Raw genomic sequence first — 24,631 nt, 5'->3', positions numbered from 1 at the left:
TTATCTCCAATTAACTATAGTGTTTCCCACATCCCATTATCTCCAATTAACTATAGTATTTCCCACATCCCATTATCTCCAATTAACTATAGTATTTCCCACATCCCATTATCTCCATAGCTGTAGAAACATTCATTATTTCCCCCTTCTTTTCTTTTTTCAATAGTAAACCCATCATTATGAGGATCATTCAATTCAGTTCTTATGTTGCACATTCATGTTCTCCCAGCATATCTTTATTTAATTCACTTCTGCCTTTAGTGTTACCTAGTGCCAAACTGCATTCTATGTTACACAAAGGAATGTAGTATTTTCTCTGAATACATTGAACATTTTACATTTAACACATTCTTCAAATGATGCAGGTTCAGCCACTATCAAAAGATCAGACAAAGGTGATCTGCTACACAAAATACAATTGTCCATCCTGTTTGTTTGCTGTATACTTAACCAATTCATACTACTCATTCTTCACTACTTCTTCTTGTGTGGTGTCCTTGAGTTGTTCTGATTCTGAGATATATGTCACTTTTACAATGTTTTTGTCTTGAGGTATATCATTAGAGTTTGTCAAAAAGTTCCAAATGTCAGTAAAGAACCCTCCTGGTTCTGATGCTTCAGGTTTCTTTGTGGGTACAGTGGACTGCTTGGTAAGGGCAGTTGATGTTATCTTAGTGGTAGCTACTGTGGTCTTCACAGCATCTTCCACTGTTGTTGTCGTTCTAGCTACCACAGGCTCTTCCTGTTTGGGTATTGGCGTAGGACCAATTCTAATGACTGAGGTGCTACTCCCTTCGGTCAATCTTCTCGTTATTTCAACTATTAATTCTTCACCTTCAACTGGTTCAATCTGATTCAAGGTGAGCACCCACTCGTCCACGTCTTTGGTTAACGTCAGGTCACATCCTTTTGAGTCCCAAATGCCCTTCGTTTGATGATGTGTCCATCCACAGAATGCAATCTCAGGTAGAGGCTTGATCCTTTTGTCTTCTGTTCTCCTGTTTCAGTTATGTGTTGAGGTGGAACAGAGATTCTAACCTTGTCAGTCTTTCTAGATTGTTTGGCTGGTTCCTCTCTTCTCTTCCTGTTTCCACCCTACATCTTGATTGTGCGTGAGTCTGTTGTTTCTATACTAGCGTTCACTGTTACTTCTGTTATGTCAATGTCATTGTTCTTCTGTGGTTCTAACTTCAAGTAAATGTTAAGACCATTCAAGAGCTGAAAAGTCAATTGTGGGGAAATCCCCATTTTCTTCAGCTTGCTGGACTTTTCCTCCTCTTTGTGGAGTCTCTCCTTCTGTTCCTTGTGAGGCCTCTCCTCCTCTTTCTTCCCATGAGGCTCCCTCCTCAGGCCGGACTGGGCTTCCATCTGGAAGGGTGTCAATTTTAGGGAAGAGATGTTCCCATTCTGTAGGTGATACTTCGGGGTCCCACTGTGGAAGGCTTCTGTCAAAGAGGTCTGCCACAACAGGTATGTCATTAGGAGTATCAGGCATGTTACTCCCTCCCATCCCTGGACTCTCTGGCCCCACAGGAGTGAATTCTGGTTATTCGCAGGTTCTCTCTTCAGTGTTGTCTCTCCTTCGTCTTCTTCTGGGTGCATTAGGCAATGCACCTGTCGTATTTTGGCTTTCACTTGGTCTGCTGTTCTCTTGGCTCCTCCCTGGCATCTCGATTGCTTTCGCTGTTCCTGCTCCTTCCGGGCTCCTTCCTGGTGGATCAGCATCCTCCGTGTCCTCATCTCTATATGGTTGTGTCCTTCTTTCTGTTGGGACTCAAGTGCAGTGCTTCAGGTGGTACCATGGTACCACATCTTGCTTCCTTTCACTTGGACAGCCGTGTTTGTTGCTGCGGCCTTCTCGTAGAATCCTTCTCTTCTCGGTTGATCCCACTTCCTCCGGAACACTCGAACATAGACTAGATCTCCTGGTATCACTGGGAGAGGTCCTTCTGGTCCCCTTGGATCATCAGACATGGAACCTCTCGTCCTGGTTCAGGTTTCTGCCTTCTTTCTGTGAGGCATTCAGACTTATGGCCTCTGTTCTATGATTACACCATACATTCTCTTACTTCCATCACTCATCACACAACAAACTGACATGCCAGCTGAAGCTGGCGAACCCTTCTCCATCTGGTTTCCTAAACATAAGACTTGGAAAGCAAAGGACAAAACATAACAGTATTGACAATGTTATGTGTTATGCATGAATATATTCATTAATACTTAAATCTGAGACCATGACAATTCCCACTCTCTCTTCACCTGACTCTATGCCTCCAGGATACTTTTCTGCTGGACTCCACAAAAATGAAAGCCCTGAAAAGCTTCCTCGTGCTTCCACCCAGTCTTCCCCTTTCGGCCCCAGGTTCTGAGAGGTGTTCCCAAATCATGTCATTTTTTACTTAGTTCCCCATCTGCTCTATTTCAACTGATAAGCATGTGCATAACCTTAATCAACATGATTTCTTCTTGAAGTAATTCAACACTGAATGGGCTTTCACATCAAGCCTTCAACATGTTGTTTAGAGTACAACTACCCTAACATCTATCCTTTTTCACATGATGCATTAACAAATAAAACAATTAACCCCCAAACTCAACCCAGTATGTCTACAGTGGAAGCTCTCTCTCTCTCTCTCTCTCTCTCTCTCTCTGGTTTCACGTCCTCTGTCATGGTGTTTTCAAGCTCACCCATTATTCAGCTGGACCTTACTTCTTGTGAAACTTATGCACCCATCAAAGAGAGACATGACGATCTTTAACACTGCAGGTGCTGTAAGAAGTATACCCCCAGCCTGATGTATCTTGATGTACACTCAGTCTCCAGAATTCAGCCCATGCCTTTCCATCTGGCCTCTTATGTGCTGTCTTTTCCTGGGGACATACACTAACACATGGGTTATTTCCTGACAACAAACTTTCTTCTTATAGCAAGATCACGAAATCTTAATTTTTAAATAACAGCCCTATGTAAACATTCTGTCTCAAATACCTGGACTCCTGCCACAAAAATATTCATAATGATAGCCACATTATGGTCCCTACAGCAACTGCTGTAAGAATAACATGTAATCAGTCAAGTGTCTTTCAGTTGAAAGAATAGCCAATCCTAACAAAACTAAGTCATACGTTTCTTAAACTTTTGCTCTAGTGTTCAAAATGCCCCTACTTGTTACTTTTACCATAATCTAGGTATGTGTATTGTTCTATTTACTTTAGAATAACACCCCTCCGCTACCATAACCTTCATGTATGAGCCCCTAATGTAGTTGCAGTTTTTCCTAACCCATAACACATAAGTCACTACTCCTAATTTCCTTCCATAGTTTGATACATACTTAAACATTCTCAAATCATTTTTAGTCAATTTATATCAGTCCCTCCTCAGGAACAATATACACACTTATTTTCCTCAAAACAAAAATAAATTGACCAAGTAAATTATAATAACTGCATATTTGCAATAAATTACCACTATTTGTAATGTAATTAAACCTGGGGAAAACGTCCATCGTTTGGTGTTTAGTTCTATGCACATGTTATGTTGGTCTCTTTCTTCTTCATCCTTGGGTGTTATCGCACAACAGACTATACCTTTTATTCAATTACTTATAATATCATTACAATTTATCACTCCAATTACAATGACATTGTAAAACAAAAGAAACAAAAACCTTTAATCTAATATTCTGCAAGTTCTGTCAATCAACCTGTCTCAGGATTAGTTTCCAGAGCTTCCTAGGCCTAGTAGATTTAAACAGTCCTATATCTAAATCATAACTAAATGTTTATAAATTGTCCAACCCAATATTCAGGATAACAGTCCTTAGTGCTTACTTTAACTCAAATTTGACCTTCTCAATTCAATGCATCATCCCTTTAATAATTAACATTATACTAAAAACTTTTAGTACCAGTAATATCTATTTTCCAATACGCCCTTTTGTCTCTGTTTTTCTGTCATGAGTGGCCTGGTAATAAAAGGTCATTACCCCAATCCCCTTTAGGCTTTCTTCTCCCAGCACATATCATTCCCGCATGTCTATTTTAGATACAGTTCACAGGTCATCAGACACAGTTGTCCCTCACTATTCAGCCAGTAGGGTGGGTTTGAGTTTCACACACACTTGTTGTGGTGATAATCTCTCCCAAGCATTAAAGCATTCTGACGTCACCTTCCATGATAACTCCCTTAATCTACTAGCGGTCTCTCAGACGAGTTACAGATTATGTAGTTATCAAAATAACCCTCGCAGAGACCCCCACTCCAATAAACCATTTGGAGTAACTCATCCCTTGTTAACATATATTTCCCTTTCATATGCAGAATGAACAAAGCACATTTGTGTATTTACCCAAAGACCATAACCCCAGGGAACTGATAATTTCTCCTATGAACCCATGTTAAATAAAAAATAAACCTATTTGAATAACTAGACTATTTAAGACTACAACTCTTCATCATTTTCCCAAGGAAATAATAGAATTTCAAAGTGATTGTACACTTTGAATAGAGACTGGTGTTTCTCAATCATTTTATAATTAAATCCCACCTGTTCCAACAATTTCTAGTGAAGTTGATCAGTCTTCACGGGAAATTCTTAGGGTTCAGGGCATTTGACACCATTATAATGTTTCCACTCCCTTTTCTTTAGAAACAACTTAAATACATTTTCAAAAACATTTCCATCCTTCTGCATACCCAATTTGAAACTGAATTGAAAAAACCCTTCCAAAGGAAATCCACTATCGCATATTCATTCACGGTATAAGGTGTATTGGTTACTAGTGAACCATAGGCCAAGAACACACAGGAGCTGGCCTCACTTATCCGGAACTCCAGTTATAGCCTTATCCAGATACTAAGACTTTTAAAGTGGCCGAATATCTCTAACTGCTTTCCTCAGTACCGCAGTCTCCAATTACATTTTGACCAGAGAAAATGTAACCCTTTTTTTTCTGGAAAAGAAATGTACATTTCGTTAACATTCACAATGTTACCTTTTAATCAGCAAGCCAATAGTATTACATATATATTGATTTTATTCTATAAGCATCTTAGCAGTTTCAGAGAATGACGGTAGAGAATGTCTAACAAAACTAAAATCCCCTTACTTTTCCTGAGAATGCGATAAAAATTTTTAGCCATGCACAGAACGCATAGTTTCTTCCTGATCCCAGGTTATCTGTATCTTGCCCTCAGATATTGATAACACCAATATGTTACATTTTGCTTTTCTTCTAACTAATTTTACCAAGTTGGTGATTTCTCATATACGTTTATTTTCCGTATTTTGACGCTAATAACAACTTCTCCACGTATTTTATTACCACTGAAACTGTTGTTTCAATGCAAAATGATTCCAAGTGGGGCTATTTGTAAATCCCATCGGTACCTTACTAGAAGTTAGGTAAAACGTGATCTAGTACCTATTTCATCACATATATAAACTGTAATCTCTTTGAACCACTTATTGATCGATCAGAGACTATACACCGCTTGGTGAAAATTCCATTCTTACTAACCTCAAAACGATTAGTTGTTGCTCTTTTGAAAAGGGTGCAAACTCCTGTATAGCGGCATTCTCTGCTACCGCACTAAGTTCCAGTGTCACCTTACACTCATTTTCCCCCATACTTGTTAGCTCCTCATCTACCACTTCTTACGCTTAGATATTTTCTATAGCTCTGCTAACCACTCGCACGTCTGCGAGGGCAAGCAGAATCATATCTGTCCCCCATCGTAATGTATTTTCTGATGATAGAATGTTGACATCAGAACGCTGGTAAATTGAGCTTCTTATTATGGTTTTATGTGATTGTTCCAATTCCCTAATTGCCTCCCTGAATCGTTTATTTTATTTATCCTGATTACCGGGTAATGTTGTCCTCCATTATCCAGTTTGCTCTTTCATATTCAAGCTGAATTTGGTAGAATTCACGCGCTCTTCTTTCAGTGACTCCATGGCTTTATTAAATTCCGCTATCTCTATATGCTGGGGAGAAACAGTCCGTTTGTTGCCATGCCACTATTTATTTTTCCTTCCCATCCATTATACACCTTTTATTTACTATTTTCCCAAGGTAGAGCTACCCACTTTCCCAAATAATAATTTATTAGTCACATCACTTAATTTCTCCAATCAAAGCCTACTTTATAATGTCTACACTTTCTTATCACTTTATTTATCCGCCTGCTATATTCTCTCTTAGCCTATTTTACTGTTTAATTCCTGATTCATAGTTTTAGTGAAACAAAGTCTCTCCTGTCCTTCAGGCTATTTTTTAAACTTGCAGCCGCTGTTGCTACAGAGTGCCAGAGTCGCCTGCTGTTTTCCTCCTATTTTGTTACAGGGCTCGTGATATTTTTAAATGCTTTCTCCCTACTTTGCATCCGTTATATACTATCCATGCCTTGTTTAATACAATAGTACTAGTACTAACTACAGGTACAGCTGTAGTGTTGGTGACAGAGACCCGGTGGATGTAGTACTGGATGTAACTACAGGTACAGCTGTAGTGTTGGTGACAGAGACCCGGGTGGATGTAGTACTAACTACAGGTACAGCTGTAGTGTTGGTGACAGAGCTGTACCGACAGAGACCCGGATGTAGTACTAACTACAGGTACAGCTGTAGTGTTGGTGACAATGACCCGGGTGGATGTAGTACTAACTACAGGTACAGGTACAATGGTTGTTTAACACGTTATCACGTCAATGTTTTATCCTTATTTATAAACTTATTTTGCCCAATATTTATCGATTCCGATTTCGTTCCTCTTCCCAGTGAGAGTTAAATGCACTCTCTTTCTCAAATTACACTCAGTTAACTGTCAGAGAGGCCTGCGCATTCCTCTTCCTACCAGTTGGTCACAGACACACAGCCTGTTCTTCCTCTTTTTTCTAATCTGCTCATTCTTCACAAAGAATTGTCATTCATTAGTTTATTTTTCATTCATTCATACACACCTTTCGTTTTACCTAGAACGACCTATAGTTTCTTACCTACTGACTTAATTCACTTCCTCTACATAAGCCGGTATTATCCTACAGGATTTTCCACGATATGACGAGACTACTGCCTAACCGGGTCAGTCTGTCTTCATACCCATACTTCACCTACCCAATACTGGCCTCTATTTCGTATTAGAGCAATATCGTGGCGTGACCTACCGATTTACAGACCCCCGTTTAGCTAGATGGAGCGTTTTTATCCGCAGGATTTATTTTGCAGTTGAACCCAGCCAAATCGGGTCAGAGTTCTTCCACTTCCTATTTATTCACCCGTTCAGTCCCCCTCTTTTCAACAGGAGCGGTAGCCGTGAATACACCACCCAAGCAGACCCCTTTCTAATCTTTTTCTTAAAGGGCGGTATTCGTGGACTTTTCTACTTATTTTTTGATACGTTTATGACCCTATGAGCAGGCAGCAGCTGCCCCACACCAGGCCAGGCAGCTCAGCCAGAGAGCGCAAACAACCGCACCTAGTCAAACCACACAAGGTCCCCAAATGAATGGCTCGGTGAGAGGGGCAGTCTGAATCACACACCCCCAACACAGGTCGCCCGCTCAGGTTGATTGGGCTGCGTTGTACACACATCCCAAAACAAATCCCGAGACAGTCGAGCAGAATCAGACGGAACAACTCCCCTCAACCAACCCAAACACGTGGGTCCGTTCGAACCGACCGATCAGAACGAGTGCATGCCCCCTCCGCTAAACGCCCGACACCCGCAAGTTTCACAGCCCCTAGTCACTTAGTCCTTACACCTGCACATCTGTTTATTTATCTATTTTTAACAACCCCCAAAATCACACATGCATGCAATTCATTGAATTCAAAAGTTCTTCAACATTTACTGGGTTTTTAGGAAATTTTAAAGAGAGACCTACGTGACGCCCTTCTCGCTGAGACAGGATCTCTGAAGCAATCTATACATTTCAACTACGTAAGAACAAGCTTACCTTTTAATAGTTGTGTGGCCACATTTGTTTGCAAGATTGTCCAAAGGAACTATCACCAGCCCGGAACGTCACTCTTTGCGATCCCTTGGTCTCCTGGCAAAAAGCTCGCCAAATTATGTTGTGGAGAATCATTTCAAAATATAACACTTACAAGAACTTGTGAATTCAATATAGGCTTTTAATACAAACATATCAGAAGCCTAGATGGTCCGCGGAACACACACTTTTCTAGAGCACTGGCTCTGATTTATACACATACAATATATGAGTCCATCCCACATGCAAATGAAGTTACTTCCCTCAGTCCATCTGCCACCATTATCTTTCAATATGTGCTTCCTGCTTGTTCAGCTCGATAACGCCCATATCTGCTTTCAGTCAAGTTATAATGGTGACAGGACCTCTTCATGTCCCAAAAATAATACATGCCCATCTTATCCTATGGGCCCCCTTACGTTCAGCCTGGTGTGTTGTTTGGTATGTCTGTCATTATTAGGACTCATAGACTATGTGTCTCTTCTCTTCATGTCCTAAAAATATATGCCCTATGTCTATAGTCCATCCATTGGTCATTTGGCTGACCCCCTCTTTTGTATGTCCCTCTGAATTTGGTTTGTCCAGCTGTCCTATGCTCTCATGGCCTTACTCTGGCCTCCTGTCCTATACAATAGACAATGCATTTTACCAGAATGGCAAATGCACTCTAAGTGTATCTTTCTCTTGTGTTACAGTATTATGTTTCTCCCTATATGTACATCTTTCTCCCACAATGCCCACTCAGACCCTCCCCTATAGGTTTAGCTTGTGCGGAGTCCGCACCTTGGGGGGGGGGGGGGGCTGTCACGTTCTGACCATAGTTATTTTGTGCTTTCCTTGTTTTAGTATTGGTCAGGACGTGAGCTGGGTGGGCATTCTATGTTATGGTTCTCAATCAGAGGCAGGTGTTAGTCATTGTCTCTGATTGGGAACCATATTTAGGTAGCCTGTTTTGTGTTGGGTTTTGTGGGTGGTTGTTTCCTGTCTTTGTGTTTGCTGCACCAGATGGGGCTGTTTCGGTTTTGCCATGTTTATTGTTTTGTAGTTTGTTCATGTTAAGTGTCTCTTATTAAAGAACCATGAACTTCAACCATGCTGTGTTTTGGAAGAAAGCCATTACACCCAAACCTTAACCATTCATAATGAGGCCCTAAACTTAATGTTTAAACTCTATCCCAAACCTTAACCATTCATAATGAGGCCCTAATCTTAATGTTTAAACTCTATCCCAAACCTGAACCATTCATAATGAGGCCCTAATCTTAATGTTTAAACTCTATCCCAAACCTTAACCATTCATAATGAGGCCCTAATCTTAATGTTTAAACTCTATCCCAAACCTTAACCATTCATAATGAGGCCCAACACATTGTGTTAACACAGGCTTGGCCAACTATCATCACAACACATTGTGTTAACACAGGCTGGGCCAACTATCATCACAACACATTGCGTTAACACAGGCTGGGCCAACTATCATCACAACACATTGTGTTGACACAGGCTGGGCCAACTATCATCAAAACAGGCTTGGCCAACTATCATCACAACACATTGTGTTAACACAGGCTGGGCCAACTATCATCACAACAGGCTGGGCCAACTATCATCACAACACATTGCGTTAACACAGGCTGGGCCAACTATCATCACAACACATTGTGTTAACACAGGCTGGGCCAACTATCATCACAACATCATCACAACACATTGTGTTGACAACTATCATCAAAACAGGCTGGGCCAACTATCATCAAAACAGGCTGGGCCAACTATCATCAAACAGGCTTGGCCAATTATCATCACAACACATTGTTTAACACAGGCTGGGCCAACTATCATCACAACACATTGTGTTAACACAAGCTGGGCCAACTATCATCACAACACATTGTGTTAACACAAGCTTGGCCAACTATCATCACAACAGATTGTGTTAACACAGGCTGGGCCAACTATCATCACAACACATTGTGTTAACATAGGCTTGGCCAACTATCATCACAACACATTGTGTGAACACAAGCTGGGCCAACTATCATCACAACACATTGTGTTAACACAGGCTTGGCCAACTATCATCACAACACATTGTGTGAACACAAGCTGGGCCAACTATCATCACAACACATTGTGTTAACACAGGCTTGGCCAACTATCATCACAACACATTGTGTGAACACAAGCTGGGCCAACTATCATCACAACACATTGTGTTAACACAGGCTGGGCAAACTATCATCACAACACATTGTGTTAACACAGGCTGGGCCAACTATCATCACAACAGGCTTGGCCAACTATCGTCACAACACATTGTGTTAACACAGGTGTGACCAACTACAGTGGGGCAAAAAAGTATTTAGTCAGCCACCAATTGTGCAAGTTCTCCCACTTAAAAAGATGAGAGAGGCCTGTAATTTTCATCATAGGTACACTTCAACTATGACAGACAAATTGAGGGGAAAAAATCCAGAAAATCACATTTTAATCAATTTATTTGCAAATTATGGTGGAAAATAAGTATTTGGTCAATAACAAAAGTTTACACAGCAACTCGTATCTCTCAGAGTCACTATTCCAATAAGACCTAATTGAAACACAAAGCAGAAAATGGAATCAGAGCTGTGTGTGTCATTCTCATTCTCTCTCACAAAAACACACACACACACACACACACACACACACACACACACACACACACACACACACCTCGAGCTCAATCTAGCCATCTCTGGTCACTGTCAGTAGCTAGTTAATGAGAAGGGGACTAAAATCAATATACACACCATGGGAGGAATTCCTGATTACCTAGCCCCCGTGTCTGTCTGTCTGTCTGTCTGTCTATGTGTGTGTGTGTGTGTGTGTGTGTGTCTGTGTGTGTGTCCTTTATCTTCCTCAGTGGGGAAAGAGAGAAATGACATTTGAAGACAAACGTCGTCCTGAATCATTTCTGCAGACTAATCTCTCCCTCCCTCTCTCTCTTCCTCCCTCTCTCTCTTTTGCTCTCCCTCCACAGCAACTCATATCTCTCAGAGAGTCACTGATGTCACCCAGCCCATCAGGGCTCAAAGGCCCCCAATTACCAAATATAAAGCAACTTCCACACACCCTCTCTCTCTTTTCCCTCTGTTCTGACTCTCTACCCTCCCTCTCTCGCTATTCCCTCTGTTCTGACTCTCTACCCTCCCTCTCTCTCTCTTTCCCTCTGTTCTGACTCTCTACCCTCCCTCTCTCGCTCTTCCCTCTGTACTGACTCTCTACCCTCCCTCTCTCGCTCTTCCCTCTGTACGGACTCTCTACCCTCCCTCTCTCTCTCTTTCCCTCTGTTCTGACTCTCTACCCTCCCTCTCTCGCTCTTCCCTCTGTTCGGACTCTCTACCCTCCCTCTCTCGCTCTTCCCTCTGTACTGACTCTCTACCTTCCCTCTCTCTCTCTGTCCCTCTGTTCTGACTCTCTACCCTCCCTCTCTCTCTCTTTCCCTCTGTTCTGACTCTCTACCCTCACTCTCTCTCTCTTTCCCTCTGTTCGGACTCTCTACCCTCTCTCTCTTTCCATCTGTTCTGACTCTCTACCCTCCCTCTGTTCTGACTCTCTACCCTCCCTCTCTCTCTCTTTCCTCTGTTCTGACTCTCTACCCTCCCTCTCTCGCTCTTCCCTCTGTTCTGACTCTCTACCCTCCCTCTCGCTCTTTCCATCTGTTCTGACTCTCTCCCCTCCCTCTCTCTCTTTCCATCTGTTCTGCTACATCTAATCAAATCACTACCCACTACCCAAATCACTAACTTTACCTACATGTATATATTACCTCAAATACCTAGAAGAGAGTAATAGGATACGGCATGTGTCAAAATTGATTGAATGCTGACAGGTGTCAAAAATGATTGATTGCTGACCTTATGACCTGATGACATGTACTGAATATGTGCCCCGCCCCGCCCCCCCTGTTCGTGTGGTCATGTGTTAGAGGGTGTTTGAACTTTTGGGGCCCATGCCCCCCCTCCACCCCCCCAGTTTTATCTCCCTTATGGTTGTTATCTATGAAGCAGGAATGTCTGGGGCTATAGATAGCGCTGGGGCCTCAGCATTATAAATGTCCAGAACAAGCCATTTTTAAGACCTGAATATGTGTGTGTGTGTGTGGTGTGTGTGTGTGTGTGTGTGTGTGTGTGTGTGTGTGTGTGTGTGTGTGTGTGTGTGTGTGTGTGTGTGTGTGTGTGTGTGTGTGTTAGAAACAAGGTCCCTTGGCATTGTGTCCATTTCAGGCTTTAAACAACAATTAAACAGCCATCTAAATAATGTTTCTCAGCCTAGTTTCCTATTTAGTTCTCTTTATATGTACAGGCACAGAGCTTCCAGATGGCTCCAGCCTAAGGATTTTCAGTGCATGTACACACTGGGAGATTAGAACCCCAAAGAAAAGATCCTAAAGGTACTTTCAGATTCAGGTTTATCATGACAGCCGCTTTATGAAAGGCCTTTACTTATGGCTAAACAGCTTCTACACAGCTCATTAATTAATGCTGTGGGATGAAATTAGGTGTTTCTAGGAGGTCTTAAACAGATCTACAGTGAAACAAACATGTACACTCTACACACATATTTATTGACTTTTAAAAAGACCACAGTAACAGGACAGAATTTGTGCAAATGCGACTAAATCTGCTAGTGGATATTAAATGTACAACAGTAGTATTCTGTAACAAGCAATACGTGTTAAACATGTGGCACAGGCAATCATGACAGCCTCTTTATGAAAGGCCTTTAACTATGGCTAAACAGTTTTCTACACATCTTATTAATTAATGATGTACCCAGGATTTACAGGCAGGATGGTTGATCTACACAGGGAGGGAAAACTTACGGAGTTATGATGGAGCGGGCGTCTTTGAGTTGGTGAATTGGAAACGGATAATGGTCAGGGCTAACCGGACCCTTTATCTGTAAGAAATAGTAAACATTTTGGAATTATAACATGTGTTAAAATGTAGGTACTAAATATTTTGAATTAAATCACTGGTTTTAAAAATGTATCTCAAGCTTTAACGATAGGGGAAGAGGGGGTTTAGGGGGGTTATTAACTTTATGGAAAACAATATTCACACTATGTGGATTATAAACATGTACATACATAGAGAACCAACACATCAAGATCTAACAGGGATGAGGGGCGATTCATAGTACAACAGGAGGCTTCTGTAACCTGCAATACGTGTTAAATATGTTTTACATACATCCACGACTGAATGGTTTCACAAACTACCTTTAAAGGTTTTGTAAGAAAGTTGTAACAGGCCTCATTCAACAGTCTAGAGATGAACCCAGAGACACCAAAAACATCACCGTTTAGAGCAGCTTGGAGATTATTACCCATGTAAGGGGGGAGCAAAGAGCTGATTTAACCAACTCTGTACAAACCCCGACACGGGGTATGATAACTCTGACGCGTACGTCTAATGATTATTGTAGATGTTTACAACTGAGGGAGTTGACAGTAGGTCAATGAGATGTATAAAGGCAAATTGACATAACGGACCTCAAAGACCAACAGCCTACTTAATAATATAGAATGCAGGGGTGTGTAATGAACATGTGTAACGGTTTTCTAGGTGTGGTGAAGGAGAGTCGGACCAAAACGCAGCGTGTAGATTGCGATCCATGTTTAATGGAAAAAACACACGTAAACACGAATCAATACAAAACACTACAGAAACAAATAAATGTAACGAAAACCGAAAACAGCCTATACTTGTGTCAACTAACACAGAACAAGGACATCAGGACACTAAGGACAATCACCCACCACAAACTCAAAGAATATGGCTGCCTAAATATGGTTCCCAATCAGAGACAACGATAAGCACCTGCCTCTGATTGAGAACCACTCCAGACAGCCATAGACTTTCCTAGATTTACATTTACATTTAAGTCATTTAGCAGACGCTCTTATCCAGAGCGACTTACAAATTGGTGCAAAAACCTTATGACATCCAGTGGAACTGCCACTTTACAATAGTGCATCTAGGTCTTTTAAGGGGGGTGAGGGGGTGGGAAGGATTACTTTATCCTATCCTAGGTATTCCTTAAAGAGGTGGGGTTTCAGGTGTCTCCGGAAGGTGATTGACTCCGCTGTCCTGGCGTCGTGAGGAGTTTGTTCCACCATTGGGGGCCAGAGCAGCGAACAGTTTTGACTGGGCTGAGCGGGAACTGTACTCCTCAGTGGTAGGGAGGCGAGCAGGCCAGAGGTGGATGAACGCAGTGCCCTTGTTTGGGTGTAGGGCCTGATCAGAGCCTGGAGGTAGTGAGGTGCCGTTCCCCTCACAGCTCCGTGGCAAGCACCATGGTCTTGTAGTGGATGCGAAGCTTCAACTGGAAGCCAGTGGAGAGAGATAACCCCACTAGCTACAATCCCAAATACATACACTCCAAAATCCCAAGACAAAACACACCACAATACAAAAACTCCATGCCACACCCTGGCCTGACCCAATACATGAAGAAAAACACAAAATACTTAGACCAGGGCGTGACAGAACCCCCCCTAAAAAGTGCGGACTCCCGAACGCACCTCAAAACAATAGGGAGGGTCCGGGTGGGCGTCTGTCCATGGTGGCGGGATATCGGAGCCTGCGGACGTGGAACCCACTCAGTCAATGTCTTAGTCCCTCTCCTCGCGTCCCCTGGATAGACCACCCTCCCCGCCGACCATGGCCTAGTAGTCCTCACCCAGAACCCCACTGGACTGAGGAGCAGATCGGGACTGAAGGACAGCTCGGGACTGAGGCAGCTCGGGACTGAGGGGAAGCTCGGGAGTGAGAGAAAGCTCGGGAGTGAGAGAAAGCTCGGGAGTGAGAGAAAGCTCGGGAGTGAGAAGAAGCTCCAGGCAGGTTGATGGTTCCGGCAGATCCTGGCTGACTGGCGGATCCTGGCTGTCTAGCAGATCTGGCAGATCCTGGCGGATCCTGGCTGACTGGCGGATCCTGGCCGACTGGCGGATCCTGGCTGACTGGTGGATCCTGGCTGACTGGTGGATCCTGGCTGACTGGTGGATCCTGGCTGACTGGTGGATCCTGGCCGACTGGCGGATCCTGGCAGATCCTGGCCGACTGGCAGATCCTGGCCGACTGGCAGATCCTGGCCGACTGGCACTACTGGCAGATCCTGGCAACGACTGGCACTACTGGCAGATCCTGGCAGACTGGTGGATCCTGGCTGACTGGTGGATCTAACTGATCCTGACAGACTGGCGACGCTGGGCAGACTGGCGGCGCTGGGCAGACTGGCGGCGCTGGGCAGACTGGCGGCGCTGGGCAGACTGGCGACGCTGGGCAGACTGGCGACGCTGGGCAGACTGGGAGCACTGGCGACGCTGGGCAGACTGGCGACGCTGGGCAGACTGGGGGCACTGGCGGCGCTGGGCAGACTGGTGGCACTGGCGGTGCTGGGCAGACTGGCGGCACTGGCGGTGCTGGGCAGACTGGTGGCACTGGCGGCGCTGGGCAGACTGGCGGCACTGGGCAGACTGGCGGCACTGGGCAGACTGGCGGCACTGGGCAGACTGGCGGCACTGGCGGCGCTGGGCAGACTGGCGGCTCCTTGCAGACTGACAGCTCCTTGCAGACTGACAGCTCCTTGCAGACTGACAGCTCTTTGCAGACTGACAGCTCTGGCTGCTTCATGTTGACTGACAGCTCTGGCTGCTCCTTGCAGACTGGCTGCTCCATGCAGACTGGCAGCTCCTTGCAGACTGGCAGCTCTGGCTGCTCCATGTAGACTGACAGCTCTGGCTGCTCCATGCAGACTGGCTGCTTCATGCAGACTGGAAGCTCTGGCTGCGCTGAACAGGCGGGAGGCTCCGGCAGCGCAGGAGAGGAGAAAGGCTCTGGCTGCGCTAAACAGGCGGGAGGCTCCGGCAGCGCTGTAGAGGAGGAAGGCTCTGGCTGCACTGAACAGGCGGGAGGCTCCGGCAGCGCTGTAGAGGAGAAAGGCTCTGGCTGCGCTAAACAGGCGGGAGACTCCAGCAGCGCAGGAGAGGAGAAAAGCGCTGGCTGCGCTGAACAGGCGAGGCGCACTGAAGGCCTGGTGCGTGGTGCTGGAACTGGTGGTACTGGATCGAGGACACGCACAGGAAGCCTGGTGCGGGAGCTGCTACCGGAGGACTGGAGTGTGGAGGTGGCACAGGATGGGCTAGACCGTGAAGGCGTACTGGAGATCTTGAGAGCAGTGTTGGCACAGGACGTGCACAAGGCTGTGGATGTGCACAGGAGGCCTGGTGCGTGAGGCTGGCACCAACTTCACCAGCCGACTAACACGCACCTCAGGACAGTATGGAGCGCTAACCCAGGTGCCATCAAATCCCCAACACGTTCCGTCGGGCGAATTCCATGCAAAAAGCACCAACACAGCAACTCCCTCATTTCTCTCTCCTCCAATTTCCCCATTAACTCCTTCACAGTCTCGGTTTAATCACCTCCAACACCGGCTCTGGTTCTGGTCTCCTCCTTGGCTCCTCACGATAAACAGGGAGAGTTGGCTCAGGTCTGACCCCTGACTCTGCCACACTCTCCCTGAGCCTCCCCCCCAAGACATTTTTGGGGCTGATTCTCAAGCTTCCATCCGCTACGCCGTGCTGCCTCCTCATATCTGCGCCTCTCAGCTTTCGCCGCCTCCAGTTCTTCCTTGGGGCGGCGATATTCTCCAGGCTGAGCCCAGGGTCCTTTACCGTCCAGTTCTTCCTCCCATGTCCATTTCTCCAGGTGGTGCAGCCTCTCCCACTGCAGCTGCTGCTGCTCCTGCTGCTGCTGCCTCTGTTGCCTCTCCTGTGGCTCCTGCCTGTTAACACGCTGCTTGGTCCGTTGGTGGTGGGTGATTCTGTAACGGTTTTCTAGGTGTGGTGAAGGAGAGTCGGACCAAAACGCAGCGTGTAGATTGCGATCCATGTTTAATGGAAAAAACACACGTAAACACGAATCAATACAAAACACTACAGAAACAAATAAATGTAACGAAAACCGAAAACAGCCTATACTTGTGTCAACTAACACAGAACAAGGACATCAGGACACTAAGGACAATCACCCACGACAAACTCAAAGAATATGGTTGCCTAAATATGGTTCCCAATCAGAGACAACGATAAGCACCTGCCTCTGATTGAGAACCACTCCAGACAGCCATGGACTTTGCTAGATAACCCCACTAGCTACAATCCCAAATACATAATAATCACATACCCAAGAATATTTATGTAGAAAAGGCCAATGGAGTTGGTGGAATAATCCTTTAATTCATGTCCATTTACTCAGCTGGGCCAGTGGCGCTTTATAATTAGGTCAGGTGGAAATGTCCGACAGATCTCAACTCCATAAAATGAGGAAATTGCCATCGCCTGATCTCGCTTCTTTCTCTTCCTTAACTCCATCTGTATTTTGTATGTATAAATGAACAACGACCGTGACGCTATATACCAAATGTGCTGACACAAGCACCTAACATAGACAATCACCCAACAATGACAACACAGGCTACCTAAATATGGTTCCCAATCAGAGACAACGACTAACACCGGCCTCTGATTGAAAACCATATCAGGCCAAACACAGAAAAACAAACTAGACATACAGCATAGAATGTTCACTCAGATCACCCCCATACCAACCAAAACCTATAAACATACATAGCAAACTATGGTCAGGGCCTGACACACCCATACCAACCAAAACCTATAAACATACATAGTAAACTATGGTCAGGGTGTGACACCCCCATACCAACCAAAACCTATAAACATACATAGTAAACTATGGTCAGGGCCTGACACACCCATACCAACCAAACCCTATAAACATACATAGCAAACTATGGTCAGGGCGTGACACAAACCTATTGGGAATTCTTGATCAATCAAAATGTACCTGTTTTCCGTATAGAATGACTTGTATACAGATTATATTACAACTTTTTGTGTTTTGACTTAGTGGTTGTTTCTTTACTAACTAGGAAAACTCAACAGTGTGTAAGTCTGAGAAACATTATTGAGCTGGTTGGTTTATTGTTGTTGAAAGCTTGAAATGTACACACATTGAGAAGTGATATTGCAGCAACAGTTTTAAAGTGGGTAATCTTATCATATATATATATATAAATGCATGTTTGAATTAGAGCTCCTTTAAAGTGTTTTAGATTATGATAATAATGTTATATTATTTTTATAATAATACATATCTGCAAACCAAATGTATTTCTGAAAAGCCCTTTTTGCATCTTCAATAGTTGTAGATGTTCCAACGTTCGTAGATGATCCTCAGGGGCATCTAACAACCTGGGTTGTTGTAGAGTGGGTTTATAACAACCTGGGTTGTTGTAGAGTGGGTTTATAACAACCTGGGTTGTTGTAGAGTGGGTTTATAACAACCTGGGTTGCTGTAGAGTGGGCTTATAACAACCTGGGTTGTTGTAGAGTGGGCATCTAACAACCTGGGTTGTTGTAGAGTGGGTTTATAACAACCTGGGTTGTTGTAGAGTGGGCTTATAACAACCTGGGTTGTTGTAGAGTGGGCATCTAACAACCTGGGTTGTTGTAGAGTGGGCTTATAACAACCTGGGTTGTTGTAGAGTGGGCTTATAACAACCTGGGTTGTTGTAGAGTGGGTTTATAACAACCTGGGTTGTTGTAGAGTGGGCTTATAACAACCTGGGTTGTTGTAGAGTGGGCTTATAACAACCTGGGTTGTTGTAGAGTGGGTTTATAACAACCTGGGTTGTTGTAGAGTGGGTTTATAACAACCTGGGTTGTTGTAGAGTGGGTTTATAACAACCTGGGTTGTTGTAGAGTGGGCTTATAACAACCTGGGTTGTTGTAGAGTGGGCTTATAACAACCTGGGTTGTTGTAGAGTGGGCATATAACAACCTGGGTTGTTGTAGAGTGGGTTTATAACAACCTGGGTTGTTGTAGAGTGGGCTTATAACAACCTGGGTTGTTGTAGAGTGGGCTTATAACAACCTGGGTTGTTGTAGAGTGGGCTTATAACAACATAACAACCTGGGTTGTTGTAGAGTGGGCTTATAACAACCTGGGATGTTGTAGAGTGGGCTTATAACAACCTGGGTTGTTGTAGAGTGGGCTTATAACAACCTGGGTTGTTGTAGAGTGGGCTTATAACAACCTGGGTTGTTGTAGAGTGGGCTTATAACAACCTGGGTTGTTGTAGAGTGGGCTTATAACAACCTGGGTTGTTGTAGAGTGGGTTTATAACAACCTGGGTTGTTGTAGAGTGGGTTTATAACAACCTGGGTTGTTGTAGAGTGGGTTTATAACAACCTGGGTTGTTGTAGAGTGGGCTTATAACAACCTGGGATGTTGTAGAGTGGGCTTATAACAACCTGGGTTGTTGTAGAGTGGGCTTATAACAACCTGGGTTGTTGTAGAGTGGGGTTATAACAACCTGGGATGTTGTAGAGTGGGCTTATAACAACCTGGGTTGTTGTAGAGTGGGCTTATAACAACCTGGGTTGTTGTAGAGTGGGTTCAACACTCAGGAGTCAATGTCCTAGTCTTTTTCATAGCCTGTGAGAGAGAATATATTCCACAGCCTTGGTTTCTAATCATACTTTCTAATCAATAAGTGGGTCAAGTTGACCCTAAGAGGGCAGAAGTTATTGTTTACAAACAGTGTGAATAAAAAAAAGTTGTTTCATTGTATAAATAGTCTTCATTTTTAAAAACATACATGTAAATGCCTAGAATTAATACCTCTGGTGATTCTGCGCAATGCACTTGGTCCACAGTTGTGATAATAATAAAAATAAAATATTAAACGTTGTCCCCCTGTTTAAAAAACACAAATAACTTGTGTACAGTCGCTTCCCAATCACTTATGTCCAGTAGCCTTCAGAAATATCTATTAGGAGGATTCACTTATTCACATCTCTTTTTTAATCTGTCCTGGCAGCTAAATATTCGGGCCTGTGGGTTTGCGCTAAAGCTGTGGTAACATAGTGTTAAAGTATATGCTCCATGTTCTGTCCCTAACTATCGAAAGCACGGAATGAGTTTCGGGAGATATCCTGTATGCAACACCCTGTATATTTGGTTTAGAGAACAATGGCTGTGAATTCAAACAACAGGAGGATGTCGAGACATTCTGTCTACAACCGGGGTGGGGGCACCGGGCTCTGCTTAGAGATATCAATGTTTAACCCTGGGGTGGGGGGGCACCGGGCTCTGCTTAGAGATATCAATGTTTAACCCTGGGGTGGGGGGCACCGGGCTCTGCTTAGAGATATCAATGTTTAACCCTGGGGTGGGGGGGGGGGGGGGGGGGACCGGGCTCTGCTTAGAGATATCAATGTTTAACCCTGGGGTGGGGGCACCGGGGCTCTGCTTAGAGATATCAATGTTTAACCCTGGGGTGGGGGGGCACCGGGGCTCTGCTTAGAGATATCAATGTTTAACCCTGGGGTGGGGGGCACCGGGCTCTGCTTAGAGATATCAATGTTTAACCCCGGGGTGGGGGGCACCGGGCTCTGCTTAGAGATATCAATGTTTAACCCCGGGTGGTCGGCAGATATCTCGACATGCCTTATGCATGATAGTGCACACCTTGGTTTCAAACAATTCTCTACAGATAGAATGGGGCTACATGTTTGGGCCCGTGTTGAACACACACACCCCCTTTGTTTTTGAAACGCACACACACACACACACACACACACACACTCCTGCTGCTCCGTCACACGCACACTCATGCACGCACCCTGATTTTCCAAGACTTTTTCTTCGTGACTGTCACGCCCTGGTCGTAATATATTGTGTTTGTCTTCATTTATTTGGTCAGGCCAGGGTGTGACATGGGTTTATTGTGGTGTGTTTTGTCTTGGGGTTTTGTGGGGTGTTGGGTGTGTGGCATAGTGGGGTTATCTAGCAAAGTCTATGGTTGTCTGGAGTGGTTCTCAATCAGAGGCAGGTGTTTATCGTTGTCTCTGATTGGGAACCATATTTAGGCAGCCATATTCTTGAGTGTTTTGTGGGTGATTGTTCCTGTCTTTGTGTTTGCATCAGATAGGGCTGTTTCGGTTTTCAAATTTCATTTTGTAGTTTTTTCATGTATAGTTTTTCCTTCATTAAAATATCATGAATCATCATCACGCTGCATTTTGGTCCAACTCTCCTTCACCACAAGAAAGCCGTTACAGAATCACCCACCACAACTGGACCAAGCGGCGTGTCAACAGGCAGGAGCAGCAGGTGAAGCAACAGCGGCAGCAGGAGATACGTAATAAGGAATTCTGGACATGGGAGGAAATCCTCGACGGGAGAGGACCCTGGGCTAAACCAGGGGAGTGTAGCCGCCCCAAGGTGCAGCTCGAGATACGTAATAAGGAATTCTGGACATGGGAGGAAATCCTCGACGGGAGAGGACCCCTGGGCTAAACCAGGGGAGTGTAGCCGCCCCAAGGTGCAGCAGGAGAAGAGGCAACAGGAGCAGCCCAAAGAGGAGTACACTCTACAACGCTGCTGGAGTCTCCCGCCTGTTCAGCGCAGCCAGAGCCTTCCTCCTCTACAGCGCTGCTGGAGTCTCCCGCCTGTTTAGCACAGCCAGAGCCTTCCTCCTCACCTGTGCTGCCGGAGTCTCCCGCCTGTTCAGCGCTGCCAGAGCTGCCAACCTGCATGGAGCAGCCTGAGCTGCCAGCCTGCATGGAGCAGCCTGAGCTGCCAGCCTGCATGGAGCAGCCAGAGCTGCCAGCCTGCATGGAGCAGCCAGAGCTGCCAGTCTGCATGGAGCAGCCAGAGCTGCCAGTCTGCATGGAGCTGCCAGTCTGCATGGGGCAGCCAGAGCTGCCAGTCTGCATGGAGCAGCCAGAGCTGCCAGTCTGCATGGAGCAGCCAGAGCTGCCAGTTTTCATGGAGCAGCCAGAGCTGCCAGTTTGCATGGAGCAGCCAGAGCTGCCAGTTTGCATGGAGCAGCCAGAGCTGCCAGTCTGCACGGAGCTGCCAGTCTGCACGGAGCTGCCAGTCTGCACGGAGCTGCCAGTCTGCACGGAGCAGCCAGAGCTGCCAGTCTGCACGGAGCTGCCAGTCTGCACGGAGCAGCCAGAGCTGCCAGTCTGCATGGAGCAGCCAGAGCTGCCAGTCTGCATGGAGCAGCCAGTCAGCCAGGATCCGCCAGTCAGGCATGATCTTCCAGATCCGCCAGTCAGCCATGATCTTCCAGATCCGCCAGGCAGCCAGGATCCGCCAGTCAACCAGACTCTTCCAGATCCTCCAGTCAACCAGACTCTTCCAGATCCGCCAGTCAGCCATGATCTTCCAGATCCGCCAGGCAGCCATGATCTTCCAGATCCGCCAGGCAGCCAGGATCCGCCAGTCAACCAGACTCTTCCAGATCCGCCAGTCAACCAGACTCTTCCAGATCCGCCAGCCAGCCAGGATCTGCCGGAGCTAACTACCTGCCTGGGCTTCCTCTCAGTGCTGGGCTTCCTCTCAGTGCTGGGCTTCCCCTCAGTCCCGAGCTTCCCCTCAGTCCCGAGCTTCCCTCAGTCCCGAGCTGCCCCTCAGTCCCGAGCTGCCCCTCAGTCCCGAGCTGCCCCTCAGTCCCGAGCTGCCGCTCAGTCCAGTGGGGTTCTGGGTGAGGACTACTAGGCCATGGTCGGCGGCGGGGTGGACTATCCTAGGACGCGAGGAGGAGGGACTAAGACATTGATTGAGTGGAGTCCACGTCCCGCGCCGGAGCCGCCACCATGGACAGACGCCCACCCGGACCCTCCCTATTGTTTTGCTGTGCGTCCGGGAGTCCGCACCTTAGGGGGGGGGGTTCTGTCACGCCCTGGTCGTAATATATTGTGTTTGTCTTCAGTTATTTGGTCAGGCCAGGGTGTGACATGGGTTTATTGTGGTGTGTTTTGTCTTGGGGTTTTGTGGGGTGTTGGGTGTGTGGCTTAGTGGGGTTATCTAGCTAAGTCTATGGCTGTCTGGAGTGGTTCTCAATCAGAGGCAGGTGTGTATCGTTGTCTCTGATTGGGAACCATATTTAGGCAGCCATATTCTTTGAGTGTTTTGTGGGTGATTGTTCCTGTCTTTGTGTTTGCACCAGATAGGGCTGTTTCAGTTTTCACATTTCATTATTTTGTAGTTTCTTCATGTATAGTTTTTCCCTTCATTAAAATATCATGAATCATCATCACGCTGCATTTTGGACCGACTCTCCTTCTCCACAAGAAAGCCGAAAAATATATATATATTTTGGAAAGTACATGTTCCTATTGTTAAAGGGTGAGATACATTTTTAAAACCAGTGATTTAATTACAAAATATTTAGTACAAATGTTTTAAAGACGTGTTAGAATTAATTACCAAATTGTACTACTATTTAAACATGCATCATAGTGTTTTTATGTAAAAACATTGGAGGTCTACAGTTGTACATTATTACAGACTTTATAACATACCATTGTAGGAAAGACTATAAATAGTTTCTGAGAATCTACGTCTAACAGTCGCTTCCCAATCACCTATGTCCAGTAGCCTTCAGAAATATCTATTTGGAGGGATTTTTATTTATTTTTAATTTTACCTTTATTTTACTAGGCAAGTCAGTTAAGAACAAATTCTTATTTTCAATGACGGCCTAGGAACAGTTCACTTATTCACATCTCTTTTTTAATCTGTCCTGGCAGCTAAATATTCGGGCTGTGGGTTTGCGCTAAAGCTGTGGTAACAGTGTTAAAGTATATGCTCCACGTTCTGTCCCTAACTAGGAGGTGTTTCGAGACATGTTTTGTTTTATAATGGTTACATGTTCATTACACACCCCTGCATTCTATATTATAAAGTAGGCTGTTGGTCTTTGAGGTCCGTTATGTCAATTTGCCTTTATACATCTCATTGACCTACTGTCAACTCCCTCAGTTGTAAACATCTCCAATAATCATTAGACGCGTCAGAGTTATCATACCCAATTTAACCGTGTCGGGTTTGTACAGAGTTGCGTGAGATACATTTTTAAGTGATTTAATTCAAAATATTTAGTACATACATTTTAACACATGTTATAATTCAAAATGTTTACTATTTCTTACAGATAAAGAAAACTGTTTAGCCATAGTTAAAGGCCTTTCATAAAGAGGCTGTCATGATTGCCTGTGCCACATGTTTAACACGTATTGCTTGTTACCGAATACTACTGTTGTACATTTAATATCCACTAGCAGATTTCGTCGCATTTGCACAAATTCTGTCATGTTACTGTGGTCTTTTTAAAAGTCAATAAATATGTGTGTAAAGTGTACATGTTTGTTTCACTGTAGATCTGTTTAAGACCTCCTAGAAACACCTAATTTCATCCCACAGCATTAATTAATAAGCTGTGTAGAAGCTGTTTAGCCATAAGTAAAGGCCTTTCATAAAGCGGCTGTCATGATAAACCTGAATCTGAAATTACCTTTAGGATCTTTTCTTTGGGGTTCTAATCTCCCCGTGTGTACATGCACTGGAAATCCTTAGGCTGGAGCCATCTGGAAGCTCTGTGCCTGTACATATAAAGAGAACTAAATAGGAAACTAGGCTGAGAAACATTATTTAGATGGCTGTTTAATTGTTGTTTAAAGCCTGAAATGGACACAATGCCAAG

The 24,631-nt window shown here is 44.8% G+C and overlaps 2 long non-coding RNA genes across 2 annotated transcripts; both read right to left on the bottom strand.

Annotated features, from left to right (window-relative positions):
- Positions 1-214: 214 nt before the first annotated feature.
- LOC135570200 (uncharacterized) lies at positions 215-3,504 on the bottom strand. Its single transcript, XR_010463454.1, has 2 exons — positions 2,692-3,504; positions 215-2,011 (listed from the first exon to the last, which is right to left on the bottom strand). It is a non-coding gene; the product is annotated as an uncharacterized LOC135570200 (long non-coding RNA).
- Positions 3,505-3,743: 239 nt separating this feature from the next.
- On the bottom strand, positions 3,744-12,969 carry LOC135570199 (uncharacterized). Its single transcript, XR_010463453.1, has 3 exons — positions 12,867-12,969; positions 7,967-8,059; positions 3,744-4,959 (listed from the first exon to the last, which is right to left on the bottom strand). It is a non-coding gene; the product is annotated as an uncharacterized LOC135570199 (long non-coding RNA).
- Between the last annotated feature and the right edge of the window lie 11,662 nt (positions 12,970-24,631).

This window comes from Oncorhynchus nerka, unplaced genomic scaffold, assembly GCF_034236695.1.
Source record: "Oncorhynchus nerka isolate Pitt River unplaced genomic scaffold, Oner_Uvic_2.0 unplaced_scaffold_1043, whole genome shotgun sequence".
Classification (NCBI taxonomy): Eukaryota; Metazoa; Chordata; class Actinopteri; order Salmoniformes; family Salmonidae; genus Oncorhynchus; species Oncorhynchus nerka.
The sequence above is the reverse complement of the archived record's forward strand: the minus strand, read 5'-3'. Positions and strand labels throughout refer to the sequence as shown.